Below are 13,668 nucleotides of genomic sequence, written 5' to 3'. Positions count from 1 at the left end.
CCCCTTCCTCCTCACAAATGAGTCTCCTATTTTCATGTCGCATATGTGTGCATGCATGGGTGTGTGTGTGTGCGTATGTGTACATATATATGTACATATGTGTGTGTGCATGTACTTGTGATATGTTTTGTAGAGCATGGTATGGTGTAGTGGGATGGGGTGTGGTGGGATCGGGTGCCTCAGTGGGCATCCCTCCCACTGAGGTATACCAGAGTTTATTTGGGGGCCTGGGAAGGGGGCTTGAAAAGGGAATAGAGGCAGAGAGGAAGAGAGGACAGAAAAGGACACAGAGAGAGGAGAGAAAGAAGAGGCCAGCAGTAAACACATGGAGAGAGAGAGGAGGCGGAGGAGAGGGGGGGATTGGGGAGGAGAGGGAAAGGAGGGGGAGGAGAGAGAGGGAGAAAGGGGTCAGAGAGAGCAAAGAGAGGCCAAAGAGTCCTTTTGATAGCAAGCCAGGCCTACCTGGCTGTTGTTAGGTAACTATTGGGCAAAGTCTAAAAGGAATGCTAACAACTGTGTGGAGAGGAGGGAATATGTTTCAATGAGTTTCATCATTAAAGTTGCTCAAAATCTTTAGGAACAGATGGGAGCCCTCATCCATTTGCCACTAAGGTTATATCATACCAAATATTTATAACTCTTTACCCCCCCCCCGATAAAGAGAATATGTTAGTCAGGCATGTTACAACATGCTGCTGTCATCTACCAGTGTGTTGGGCTGTGCTCATGACTATGACTATCCTCAGACACATGCAGCCCACGGGCCACAGGTTAGCCATGCCTGTTAGATGAACTGTGAACTTGACTTTCTTAGATCAAAGGTAGCCCATTAGCTGAGCCTTGTCTTTCTGTGGATGAATTATCTACATTTTAACCCATTCCGGAATGTTTCCTTTGGGGCTCCGTGTGAAAACATCAAAGAGAAACGATGCTGATGTCATTTAAGAGCATGGGGATTATCTGATGGCAATTTTAGCTCCAGGGCACTAAAGCCAGAATACTATGTTATGTGAATCAAAAACATTGCAGTCTCACAGAAAAATCCCACCTTAAAATATACTTCATGGGGGCTGGAAAGATAGCTCAGTGGTTAAGAACACTGGTTGCTCTTTCAAAGGACTGGAGTTCGATTCCCAGTTCCTACTTGGTGACTCACAGCTGCCTATAATTCCAGTCCCAGGAAATCCAACTCCCTCTGCTGGCCTCTGAGGGCACCATGCATGCAGGCAAAACATCCATACACATAAAATGATATGATTTTCCAAAATTAAAATTTAAAAGCAACATGAAACTTCACTTCATTGTCACAGAATATATTCACAGTGTTGTGTGAAAACTTTATGACCTAGTTCCAAATCACTCTCTTCAGTTTGAAGGAAAACCTCTACCACTAATCAGTTCACATCTTAACCAAGAGTTGAAAACAACCCAAGCCGCCATCACGCATGAATAGACGTTGTGTGCCAGGCAAAGTGGAGGGAGCATTTCTCTGCCACGAAGTCTGTGAGGAATATAACTAAAAATTGTGTGTGTTTGCTGCTAAGTTGTTCTGGCAAGTTTTCTCTTTGTCAAAGCCCAGGTATGCTGTACTTTATACATCCAGCTTTTTGAAAGACAACCACACGTGTGTGTCCAATGCGCATGCGCTGTGGCTTTTAAAGCACTCAGGGGCCATAAGCAACAATGGGGAGGTGTTCTGATGCTTCCAAACTACTAAAGAAGACGAAAGCAAGGCACTAAGACGGGGAGGGGAGCAAGTGACTTATGGAATAGAAAATGAAAGATGCTTCAGATTTCTTTCCCTCACTAAACCATTGCTGTATTAGGACTTCAAACGTTTTAACATTAATCAATGGACTTCTAAAAAGCTAGCTCTGGTAAACACTGACTACAATTACCATGGTGTCTTAGTCAGGGTTTCCACTCCTGCACAAACATCATGACCAAGAAGCAAATTGGGGAGGAAAGGGTTTGTTCAGCTTACACTTCCATACTGCTGTTCATCACCAAGGAAGTCAAGACTGGAACTCAAGCAGGTCAGAAAGCAGGAGCTGATGCAGAGGCCATGGAGGGATGTTCTTTACTGGCTTGCTTCCCCTGGCTTGCTCAGCCTGCTTTCTTATAGAACCAAGATTACCAGCCCAGAGATGGCCACAAGGGGCCTTTCCCCCTTGATCACTAATTAAGAAAATGCCTTACAGTTGGATCTCATGGAGGCATTTCCTCAACTGAAGCTCCTTTCTCTGTGATAACTCTAGCTGTGTCAAGTTGACACAAAACTAGCCAGTACACATGGTCACGAGTTCAAGATTTTAAATTTCCTTTCGTTGTCTTCTAAGCAAACTTAAACGTGAAGCAGCCTGCTCTTCCAGGACTTGGCCAAAACATCCCGGCTTTCTTGGGTCCACGAAGATATCAATGTCCCCCTACCCCCTCCTGACATCAGGAAGCAGTCTAAAGATCATGGTGCCTGCATCCCAGCTCGCGATCACTCCTTCCTAGTCCTCACTTTTTATAATAAACAAAAGGGAGGAATGTTAGAAGTCAGGCGCTCCCCAAGCCTGCTCTCAGACTCAACAGCAGTAGCTATGTTATAGCATCGCCAGACAGCAACCCTTTAAAAGGTCCACCCATCACAAATCTCTCTCTCTCTCTCTCTCTCTCTCTCTCTCTCTCTCTCTCTCTTTTCTCCCTCCTTCTCCCTCCCTCTGTCTCTCTATGTCTCTGTCTCTCTGACATTAAAGACAAGTAGCAGATATTTCCTCTAATGGGTAGAATTTTAAAAAATAGGAGAAGGGGCTGACAAGATGGCTCAGTGAAGTAAAATACTCACGCCACACAAGTGTGAGGATGTAAGTTCAAATCTCCAGAACCACATGAAGCTGGAGGTGGAGGCCCCCGTTTGCAGTCTTGGTAGTCCTGGAAGGAGATGGGAGGTTACCTATCATCTAGCCTACCATAGAGAGCAGAAAAACAAGAGACTCTGGCTCAAAGAAAGCAAACTGGAAGGTTGTGAGGGGGGTAGGAAAGGTGAGTGTCCCTGCAGGCTTTACGTTACGGTCTTCATTGAAACGATCCGAGTGAGGTTAGAATAAAACTTGGTTCAGATCAACTTAGTCAGCTGTCCATGGTTCAAACTCCAGAGTGTGACACCAGGTCATTTATTTCAGCCACATTTAAAAACAGCACAATTTGGGGGGGGGGGGGAGGTTTCCTGATAACAATTAACTCACGTCTGTGAGTACAGCAGGACTTAAGACATGTTTACACTGAAATTCTTGACAAAGTACATCTGGCTTTTTTCACAAGGATGGGTACTGTTGACTCAGAGAGAGTGAACAAGATGTTGGGTCTAGGAAAAATGACTAAGGTAAACACAGAGGCTCTGGATGTCAGGATTGGCCTGGCCCTAAGATGACATGGAGGGCAAGTGGCCTCTCTCAGATGGATGGGTTTTAAGGCCTAGAATCAATGCCCAGGAATTGGGATGAAAGGGTCTGGGATAAGGAAAACGTAAATTCTGGAGGGATACGGATCGATCCAGGCTCAACAGATAGGAAAGGATCGCCAGGCTGTAAAGTATATTCTCTCCCAGCGTTCTGGGAGAGCAGGTAAACACATTCTTCCTTTGAAGAGAAAAGCCTGGTGCTGAACTTTTCCTGGCTTCTCCAGTGCTTGTCTGTGTGCACAGGGACTTCTTTGGTTCTCTACAGAAGGTGAAAACCAACACCCCAGGTTGTCCTCCAATCTCCATATGCACTGTGAGCATTGGAACTCACACATGTCACTGCACAATACTAATTACACACACAGAGACACATATATACTCACAAAGGTAAGTCTTCAAGACATGAAAGTACAAGAAAACCAGCAGGGAAGGAAAGGGAGAAAGAATAAGAGTTGAGACTTGAGACAGAAGATAGAATGCAGGTAAATGAGATAAATGAGAGAGGAAGGGGGGCATGGAAATGCCATTTTGAAATGCACTATTTTGAGTGATTAATAAACACTAACTAAAATCGTTTTGTCACAGCTGGAGAGATGACCTAGAGTTAAGAACACTGGCTGCTCTTCCAGAGATCCTGAGTTCAATTCCCAGCAACCACCTGGTGGCTCACAACCATCTAAAGTGAGCTCTTGTGCCTTCTTGTGGCCTGCAGGCATACATGCAGGCAAATGCTGTATACATCATAAATAAATCAAAAAAAAAAAAAAAAAAAAAGTCTTAGCTATAGTTTGGTGCCACCTGCTGTCCAAAAAGTATAATTACATTAACCCACCTCTCAAAGGCTAGGTGAAGAACCTGAAGAATGGAAGCCCAGAAACTGTTGCTGTGGGTCTAATTCCTACAGTGCCCTAAGACATGAAGGGGTTTCACTACTCTTGTCCTGTGTGGCCAGTGGACATGCTGAACTCCTCAGTGTGTGAACTATCAGCAGAGCTATGCGCAAGCCATAACAGGATCCCTAAAAGATGAGGCCAGGCTGCACAGGAACAAATAATTCATGGACTGAGAGTGACCAGACAGCTTTGCCCGCTGCCTCACACCCAGATGAGTCTTATCAAAGCAAGCAAGTTTAAGTAAGAAATGACGTTTTCGATATCAGACAAGCCCTATTTGTTTAATAGTGGTAAATACTCATTTATCAAGAGTGTAGAGAAAAGACACCAATGCCTTACCAGATGGAGGGTGAGCTGGCAAAACCATCCGAAAAATAATACAGCATCAGACACCAAGTAGTGCTTCCATGAAGCCAAAGAGTCTCCTTCTAGGAATCTGTCTTTACAATAATCAATTATTAATACCTGTCTATTCTTGCCAGCTGCTTATCAGAGGGAAACCTCAGACACAATAAAACATCCATCAACCAGAGTAAGTAAGTGCAGTCAGAAGGCACCAGCCAGACTATTAGGGACCATAACATAACATAACACAGCCATTAAAAATGCCCAAGCTTGCCAGGCAGTGGTGGCACACGCCTTTAATCCCAGAACTCAGGAGGCAAAGCTAGGTGGATCTCTGAATTCAAGGCTAGCCTGGTCTACAGAGTGAGTTCCAGGACAGCCAGGGCTGTTATACAAGAAACCCTGTCTGAAAACAAACTAAGTAACTAACTAACTGGAAGTTCCTTCATTGACCTGAAACGATATTAGTCATTCACTGTAAAACGAAAAACAGACACCCAGTATGACCCAGCTTTGTAAGAAAACAATTGCATACATGTTACACACATGTGCATGAAAAAGCAAAAACAATACACTCTGACATCTTCCCAGTGTTGGGCATTTTGAGGGAGTGAAAACACAAGGAACAGAATGGGCCAGCAAACAAAGGCTCCTGCCAGCAAGCTTGACAAGCTAGGTTCGATTCCCAGGAGCCATATGGTGGGAAGAGAAAACTGGCTGTCACACACACACACACACACACACACACACACACACACACACACTTGATAAATAAGCAAACTTATTTACCAGAGAAAAATACATTTTTATTCAGAGAAAAATACAAGAACAATCAAGTAATAATTAATTTGGTTAAAATAGCTATAAGAGAGTTGGAAAGATGGTTCAGTGGTTAAGAGCACTGATTGCTCTTTCAGAGGTCCTGAGTTCAATTCCCAGCAACCATTTGGTGGCTCACAACCATCTGTAAATGGGATCCGATGCCCTCTTCTGGTGTGTCTGAAGACAGCTACAGTGTACTCACGTAAATAAAATAAATAACTAAATCTTTTAAAAAGACAGCTGTAAGAACAATAAAAATGAAAATTACGTGAGTGAGGAGAAACTGAGTTGTCCTGTGAGACTTTGACTCAAAAGGGGCATTGAGATGCTCAGAAGGTAAGGGCTCTCGCCACCAAGCCTGGCCAAGCCTGATAACCTGAGTCCATGCCCATAACTCCCACATGTTGTTCTCTTACACACACACACACACACACACACACACGAAATTGCAATGCATCAATTATATAATTAATTTTAATTTTAAAAAAACAACTTCCAATAAGAAAACTTGTTGGAGGCTGGAGAGATGGCTCAGAGGTTAAGAGCACTGACTGTTCTTCCAGAGGTCCTGAGTTCAGTTCCCAGCAACCACATGGTGGCTCACAAATATCTGTAATGAATTCTGTTACCTTCTTCTGGTGTATCTGAAGACAGTGAAAGTGTACTCATATACATAAAATAAATAATTCTAAAGAAACAAACAAACCTTGTTGGGGTATACATTGTATGAGGGTGTGTCTCCGTATTTTTCAATCGTTGATTCTGTACAGGCAGAGACCTAAATGCTGGCAGGATATTGATATTGTCATTTCTATGGCCTACCAGCAGCCTTATATTTGTAAATACTTGTCCATCCGTACCTGCTCAGACACTTGACGGTCGGTCAGACAACCCTCTATGCTTAGAGTCAATCTAGAATTGTATCAGGGACTGTCTTACTGCTGATGGGTTGTAATAAAGAGCTGACAGCCAATATCTAGGCAGGAAGTAGGGGGCAGAACTTGAGAGAGAGAGAGAGAGAGAGAGAGAGAGAGAGAGAGAGAGAGAGAGATTCTAGGAGAAGAAAGCAAAAGTAGGAGCAGGAGATTCAAGAGCAGACATGGAGGGACAGATGGACCAGAGCAGAGAAAGATATAGAGTGAGCCACATGGCAGGTTCTGGGCAAAATGATTGGATTACGTTAGATGAGCTAGCTGGGAGACTGCCCAGCAAAAGGCCTAAGCTTTAAACTCTAACAGACACCTCTGTGTCGTTATTTATACACTGGAGGGTCCAAGCAAGTCCCGCTGTAGAACCTGAAATCACACCTTAAGATTTTAGTAAAGGAAGAACAAAGTTCAAAGTTAGCAGAAGAAATAACAAAGTTCAAAGACGAAACAGAGACTAGGAAACTACAGAAGCGACCAGCAAGCACTGGGATGTGACTCAGGTAGCACGGTGCTTGTCCAACATGCACAAAGCCACAGCTTAGAGCTCAGTGCTGCATCAAACTGGGACTGCGCCTGCCTGTCATCCCAGCATGGGGGAGGGGGAGTGAAAGCAGAAAAATCAGAAATTCAGGGACAGCCTGGGCTACATTAGAAGTTCAAGGGCAGCTTGGGCTACACGAAACCCTGTCTCAAGAAAGTTAATTGCTCAATTAATTAATTTTTTAAAACATGAATGAAATTAATAGTTGTATTTTTAAAGGTTAAAGTTTATCAAAACAAAAAACAAAAAACAAAAACAAACAAACAAACAAAACCTTTAGCTAAATTTAAAAAAATTAAAGAAGACTCAAGAAAAAAGAAAAAAGGAAGAATACAGATTATAAGAAAGCAAAGAAGTGAAGAAGAAAGAGTCACAAAGTGGAAAGTATGCTCTCTTACATTTTAAATTTTATTTTTATTTCATATGTAGTGGTGTTTGGTCTACATATATGTCCGTGCACCACATGCATGCACTACCCACAGAGGCCAGAAGATGGCATCTGTTGCAGAATTTTAGCAGAGCCATCTGTAGCTGGGTGAATTCCTGAGTAATGGCACCTCAGCTTTGAAGTAGCCCTATGTAGATAGTCAGTGACTGTTAACTGAGGTTTACAGCATTGCTCTTCCCAAGGCGAAACAGAGCCTTTGCATAACTTAGCTCCAAGTGGCACACAGGAAGTTCTGTGACTGAGAACTGCAAAGGGACCGGTTTCTTCAGACAACTCTTAGATCAGGTAAGGAAGGTATGCAGACATTGACTTGCTAAAAGTGTCTTTTGTAACAATCGAGGCTCTTCAGAGCGGATTCGAAGTTCAGTCTTTGCAAATCACACACACACACACACACACACACACACACACACACACCACTGCTGCTGAGAAGCCTAAATTCATCCTGTGGTGTCTCTCTTCAGACTCCCCACTTAGTGAGTGCCAGGTTTGATGAGAGGCTCTGTCTCAAAAAACAAGGTGGAGAGTGATAAAGGAAGATCCTCTGGCTCCACACATCCACATGCATGTGTGGGTAACCACAAACATATATATCCATATACCATACACACTGACATACACACACAAGAGAATGTCTTAGGGATGATGGAGACATGCCGGGAAAGAAGATAGACTTGTATCAACAAAATACATAACAGGAAAACAAAATTTAAAGAAAACACTTACACCTCAGTGAAAAATATTAGAAATGTAGCCCCAAACCAAGGAAACTACGTAGCTAGCAAAAAAACAGACTTGGGTTGCAAGGTTACAATGTCTTGTCCTGTTTTAGTTCTTTGGATAACCTCATAAGATCCAGCTGGACCACTCCCAGGCACAAGTGCAAATGAATATTGTTCACTTCGCATCTCTGGCTTGCCCCTCCACTACATGGTCTAGCAAATTCCATTTCCTATCTCTCCCTCCAACACCACCTAGAGAGAAAGCCTCCAAGCAGAAAAGGCACCCAAAAAGCCCAGTCCCACATTCCTGACATTCGTTTTTGTTTTTGTTTTGTTTTTTGAGACAGGGTTTCTCTGTATAGCCCTGGCTGTCCTGGAACTCACTTTGTAGACCAGGCTGGCCTTGAACTCAGAAATCTGCCTGCCTCTGCCTCCCAAGTGCTGGGATTAAAGGCCACCACCATCCGGCCATTCCTGACATTCTTGACAGGTGTCCCAAACCCCCTCACCCAAAGGCACAAGCCACCCCACCTCCACCCCCAGTGTTGTGTTTTATAAAAAAGAGTCAAGATATGTTAGGTAGAAACACAGTATGTTGAGGTAGACAGAGGGTGGGGGAGGCTGCCTCTGCTGGCCCACGATGAGGCATCCCTTCCCCCTGAGGAACCAGCCATATGATGGATGTAGTATGTAATAGAGTTTATTTAGGGCAGGGAAAGGAGAGTTGAGGAGGGAGTAGAGACAGAGAAAGGCAGAGGGGAGAGGGGAGGGGAGAGAGAGGAGGGGACATGAGGAGAGGCCAGCCAGGAACCCATGGCCGGGAGGGGTAAGAGAGGGAGATGGGGCAGGAAGGGAAGGAGCAGAGAATAAGAAAATATGAAAGTGGGGAGGGGCCAAACAGCCCCTTTTATAGTAAGTCAAGCATTGCCATGAATGGCTTGTGCTATCTTAGAGATCATTTGAAACAGGTCTTAGGGTGCCCTTGGAGACCCTCTCCATCACTCACTACCAAATCTCACAGTCAGGCTTGGATTCCTTTTCCTGCTGTCAGAGGCTCTTTCAGCTCAAACATCTGGACAGGAGAGGCATAGTCTTATTGTGTTTGGCTATTATGCCTCTCCAAGATCTTCTAGAAAATGTGACAGACATTTTGCAGTCCCTGGACTTAAAGGGTTGTAGGATGAATGACTCAATTCTCTATCCCTATGCCTGCCCTCAGCCACTGCTACTGAAAGGAAATAAAACTTGAGACCTGTGATTCATGTAATGTATGTCAAATAGCCCAAAGAGTTGTTTGTGAGCTTTGAAACCTGGGGCTGAGAACATAGCAGAACAGACCAGGACATGCCCCGGCAGGCCCATCGCCTCCCTATCTCCCACCCCTCTGACCTAAGTTAAATGTTACAGGCTGCTGATGTTTAAATAGACCAATCATGTGAAACCGCGCCAATTCTTCCCCCAGCCCCACTCCTTTTCTATAAAAACCCCTAGCTTCCAAGCCTTGTGGTCGAATCCACTGTATCCTGTGTGAGATACGTTTCGACCCGGAGCTCCGCCATTAAAATACCTCCTGTTGTTACATCAAGGTGTTGTGTTCTATTCGTGATTCTTGGGTGCACGCCGAATCGGGAGCTGAGTGGGGGTTTCCCCACTAGGTTCTTTCACTACCGGCTCACAAAGGTCAGCTTCTACAACAATAATTTCTCCATGCCCATCAACCTCTTGAAGCACACAGCCAACTTGAACAGATTGAATGTGGAACAGTACCCTGCCCCTCTGGGGTGCTATGATGACTTGGGTGTCCCCTCCACAGAGCTGTTTGCCCAACTTTGTGCTGGGCTCATGGATACACTTAGGGTCATAAGACAACCCAAGAGCATCTCCTTTGCAATAGAGATCTGTCATACATGTGGTGAGCGTTGTTTATGACCTAGGGTCCAAACTTTGTCCTTGCTGGCAATAAATAATAACGGGTTTCAGGGATAGCCACAAAACCATATGAACAATAATATTAGTCAGATACCCATTTTTTTAACCCACACCCCTAGATTGATTTATTAGTGTTGCAGACCAGACTCTGGAGCTAATGTTGGACCTTGAACCTTTCACATGTGTGGGAAGCCACATGTGCCGTTGCAGGGTGGCTCTGGCTACCGCTGGCCACCACGCATACATAGGCAGTAAAGTTTTTTTGCCAAGATGAGGTTTTGAGAACTAACCAAAATTAACCAATCAGATGAAAGAGAAGTTAACCAATCAGATGAGAGAGAAGTTAACCAATCAGATGTAGGCATGCAAATGAGGTGGTAAGCATAACCCAAGCACAACCAATCCAGGTGTGAGACACGCCTCTCCTAGGCCTATATAAGCAGCACCAGTTCTGAGCTTGGGGTCTCTTCACCTCGGCAATCAAGCTCTCCCAATAAACGTGTGCAGAAAGATCCTGTTACAGCGTCGTTCTTGCTGGAGAGTCAGACGCACACAAGACACATGACCACCTAATCAAAGAAAAAGAAAAACAGAAAAGTACTGCTCAATATTGGACTCTGACTGAAGATATTTTGGCTAGCTACACAGAATAGTTCTTTTTTGTTTTGTTTTGTTTTTGTTTTTTTTCTTTTGTCACAAAATAGTTGTAACTGACCTTCATTCTGATTGGGTGCAAGTGGAGCTCATGGTTGTGTAACTACATAATAGTAACAAACCTCAGAGCGTACAGAAAATAACATGGTAAGTCGTCAGCTTGACCCTGCCCTGAGACAGTGTGTGGGGAGAGAGAGAAAGGAATCTGAGAGAGAGAGAGAGAAAGAGAGAGAGAGAGAAATGTTGTTTTAATGATTTCTCTACACCCCAGGCCAATCTCGATGTCTATATGTGTCACACAGTGAACAATATGAAATACCCCGCAGTCGAGGAACAAAACAGATAAAACAGCTCTGTTAGGGAGTAAGGCATATAGGAAACTATGTTTTTGTATCTGAAGAACTGGACAACTTCAGACATATCTCTGATCTGAGATTCTCAGAGCTTGTGGCTTCAGAGACTGCTCAGATGGTTGGAAACTTAAGGATGTACAGTGACTGGGATCTTGGAGGCTGAGTTCCCCCTTCCTACAAGCACCCTTCAACCCTTCTTCAATTTCCTGAAAGGAGACAAAAGTCTCTCCGTCCTGAGAACACTGTCCCCAGAGGCAGTCCAAGCTCTAAATTCTGTCAATGCAGCCCTGAAAGATATGGCTCTTGCTAGGTATGACCCAACAAAACCTATACAGCTCCTCATCTTTAACTCCTCCCCTACACTTGTGGGAGACCTTTACCAACCTCAGGGAGTGCTGGAATGGCTTCACACCCTGATGGGTGGTGCACCCTGAATTTTAAATGAGGTAGATACGCTCGCTAGCATGATTAAAAATGGCAGGGATAGAGCCCTGCAAACCCTAGGGAAAGAACCTGACAATCTTGTCACCCCCTTCTCCCTCGCTGACATTCAGTAGCTAATCAAAAAAATCACTCCTGCTTTGCTATCAGCTCAATAGGATTCCCAGGACAAATTGTCAACCATTATCCTGATGAAAAATGGGCCTCTGCCCTCCCTCTGTTGTGATGGCTGCCCCTCAAACTATTTTCAAAAGGGCCCATAGCAGGAACTCCCTCAATATTTACTGATTGGGAAAGAGGGGAGCTGCAGCAGTAATAGACTACTTCCCTGCGGATGAACCCCCTATCCTCTGATTCAAAGAGGTACCCAATCACTCCCCCCAGTATAAAGAGTTATATGCTGTCTATCTAACACTAAAAGAAGTCAAGGACCCCCTTAACCTCTTTTCAGACAGTGTATATGCTGTCAATTTGCTCCCCTGGTTGTCAAGATCCTTCATCAAACTAGACGCCAACCCGCTTTCCCCTCTACTCATACAAGTCTCCACCCTCCTACAGGAAAGAGACTCCCCCATCTACATCCAGCATGTCCAATCTCACAGTTCCCTGCCAGATCCTATATCTGAGGGAAATGCACTCCCTGACCAAACCGCCTCAATGGGGACATTCATGCCCTCCACTGAACAAGCAGATCAATTTCATTCATGCACACACACAAATATAAAGGGGCTTCATGCCCACTTCCCCCACGTCCCTCTTGCTCAACTCCAGAGGATAATAAAGACACGCTCCTCTTGTGCATCCCTCATTACCGCCCCAGCTTTACAAACAATGGGCACCAATCCCTGAGGCCTTAAGTCCAAGGCCTTATGGCAAATTGATGTCACCCATATTCCCCAATTCGGTAGACAGAAATATGTTTTTGTCACCGTAGACACATACTCACATTTTATATGGGCTACAGCCCAAACAGGTGAAAACTCAAAAGTTGGTTCACCATATGCTCCCCACCTTTGCCATCATGGGCATTCCTCAACAGATAAAAACTGATAATGGCCCTGCCCTCACTAGCTCTCAATTCAAAACCTTCTGCACATACTGGGGAATTCCCCAAAACCCCCAGGGCCAAAGAATAATAGAAAGAACACATCAAACCCTACAGACCCAACTCCTAAAACAAAAGGCAATCACCTATCCCCCAATGTACAATTTATGATGGCTCTGACTACCCTAAACATATTTAACATCTACAAAAACTCCAAATATCCTCCTATCTCCCTCCATTGGCACACACCAAAATTAACAGCCTCCCCCCCTCCCCATCCTAGTATGATGGCGAGATCCTTTGAATGGAATTTGGAAGGGACCAGACCCCCTCCTTATAACCAGGAGGGGTTTTGCTTGTGTTTTTCCACATGACCAGCCTAAGCCTATCTGAGTTCCTGCCAGAAATGTCTGACACCACCCCACCAACCAAGAAGATGGCCAGCCTCTCACTGGCAGATCAAGGACAGAAGAGGAGGAGGAGGAAGCAGAGGAAACACCACACCCAGAAGGACAACAAGATCTCCTGGAAGGACACCCATGACCTGATGATTGCTGCCCAGGCAATGTGCCCTCCACAAGTGCCCCTCTCCTCTACTCTCTTCGCTGTTTTTGTCATTCTCCATGCTAACTCTGCTACTGCCCAGCCTCTCCTTAGCCTTCCCAACACCTACCACTGGAGATTCTTCACTAGGGAAACCTACAACAGATACAACAAAGTTATAGGGACCCAGGACTGTCCACTCGAAGGATGTCAAACCAGGATTGAGATCCCTCTACACCCATATTCCATCTCCGCTATCCCCAGTCCTTTTCTCTGCTTTCCTTATGGAAACACAGGTGAATGTCTCTAGGAGGTCTCCACATATGGAGGTTGCAGATACTGGAGCTGCAGAATGGAATCCACCAATCATAGCACAACATTTGGCCAGTGACTTCCAAGACAAGTTTGACCAGGCAATGGCTTCCACTACAGACAGCCTTGAGTCTCTTCAACACCAGATAACCTTAGCAGGAGTTGCTCTCCAAAACGGGAGAGCCCTGGACTTACTGACTGCTGAACAGGGAAGGACTTGTGTTTTGCTGGGGAAGAAATGCT

General features: G+C 44.8%; 1 long non-coding RNA gene across 1 annotated transcript in view; it reads right to left on the bottom strand.

Annotated features, from left to right (window-relative positions):
* Nucleotides 1-9,766: 9,766 nt before the first annotated feature.
* The window catches only part of Gm32385, a 61,840-nt gene continuing 57,938 nt past the window's right edge, over nt 9,767-13,668 (bottom strand). The window contains exon 4 of the long non-coding RNA XR_389025.3: nt 9,767-10,646. This is a non-coding gene — a long non-coding RNA (predicted gene, 32385). The remainder of the gene's footprint in view (nt 10,647-13,668) is intronic.

This window comes from Mus musculus, chromosome 11, assembly GCF_000001635.26.
Source record: "Mus musculus strain C57BL/6J chromosome 11, GRCm38.p6 C57BL/6J".
Lineage (NCBI taxonomy): Eukaryota > Metazoa > Chordata > Mammalia > Rodentia > Muridae > Mus > Mus musculus.
This window is presented reverse-complemented; position numbering and strand designations above follow the sequence as displayed.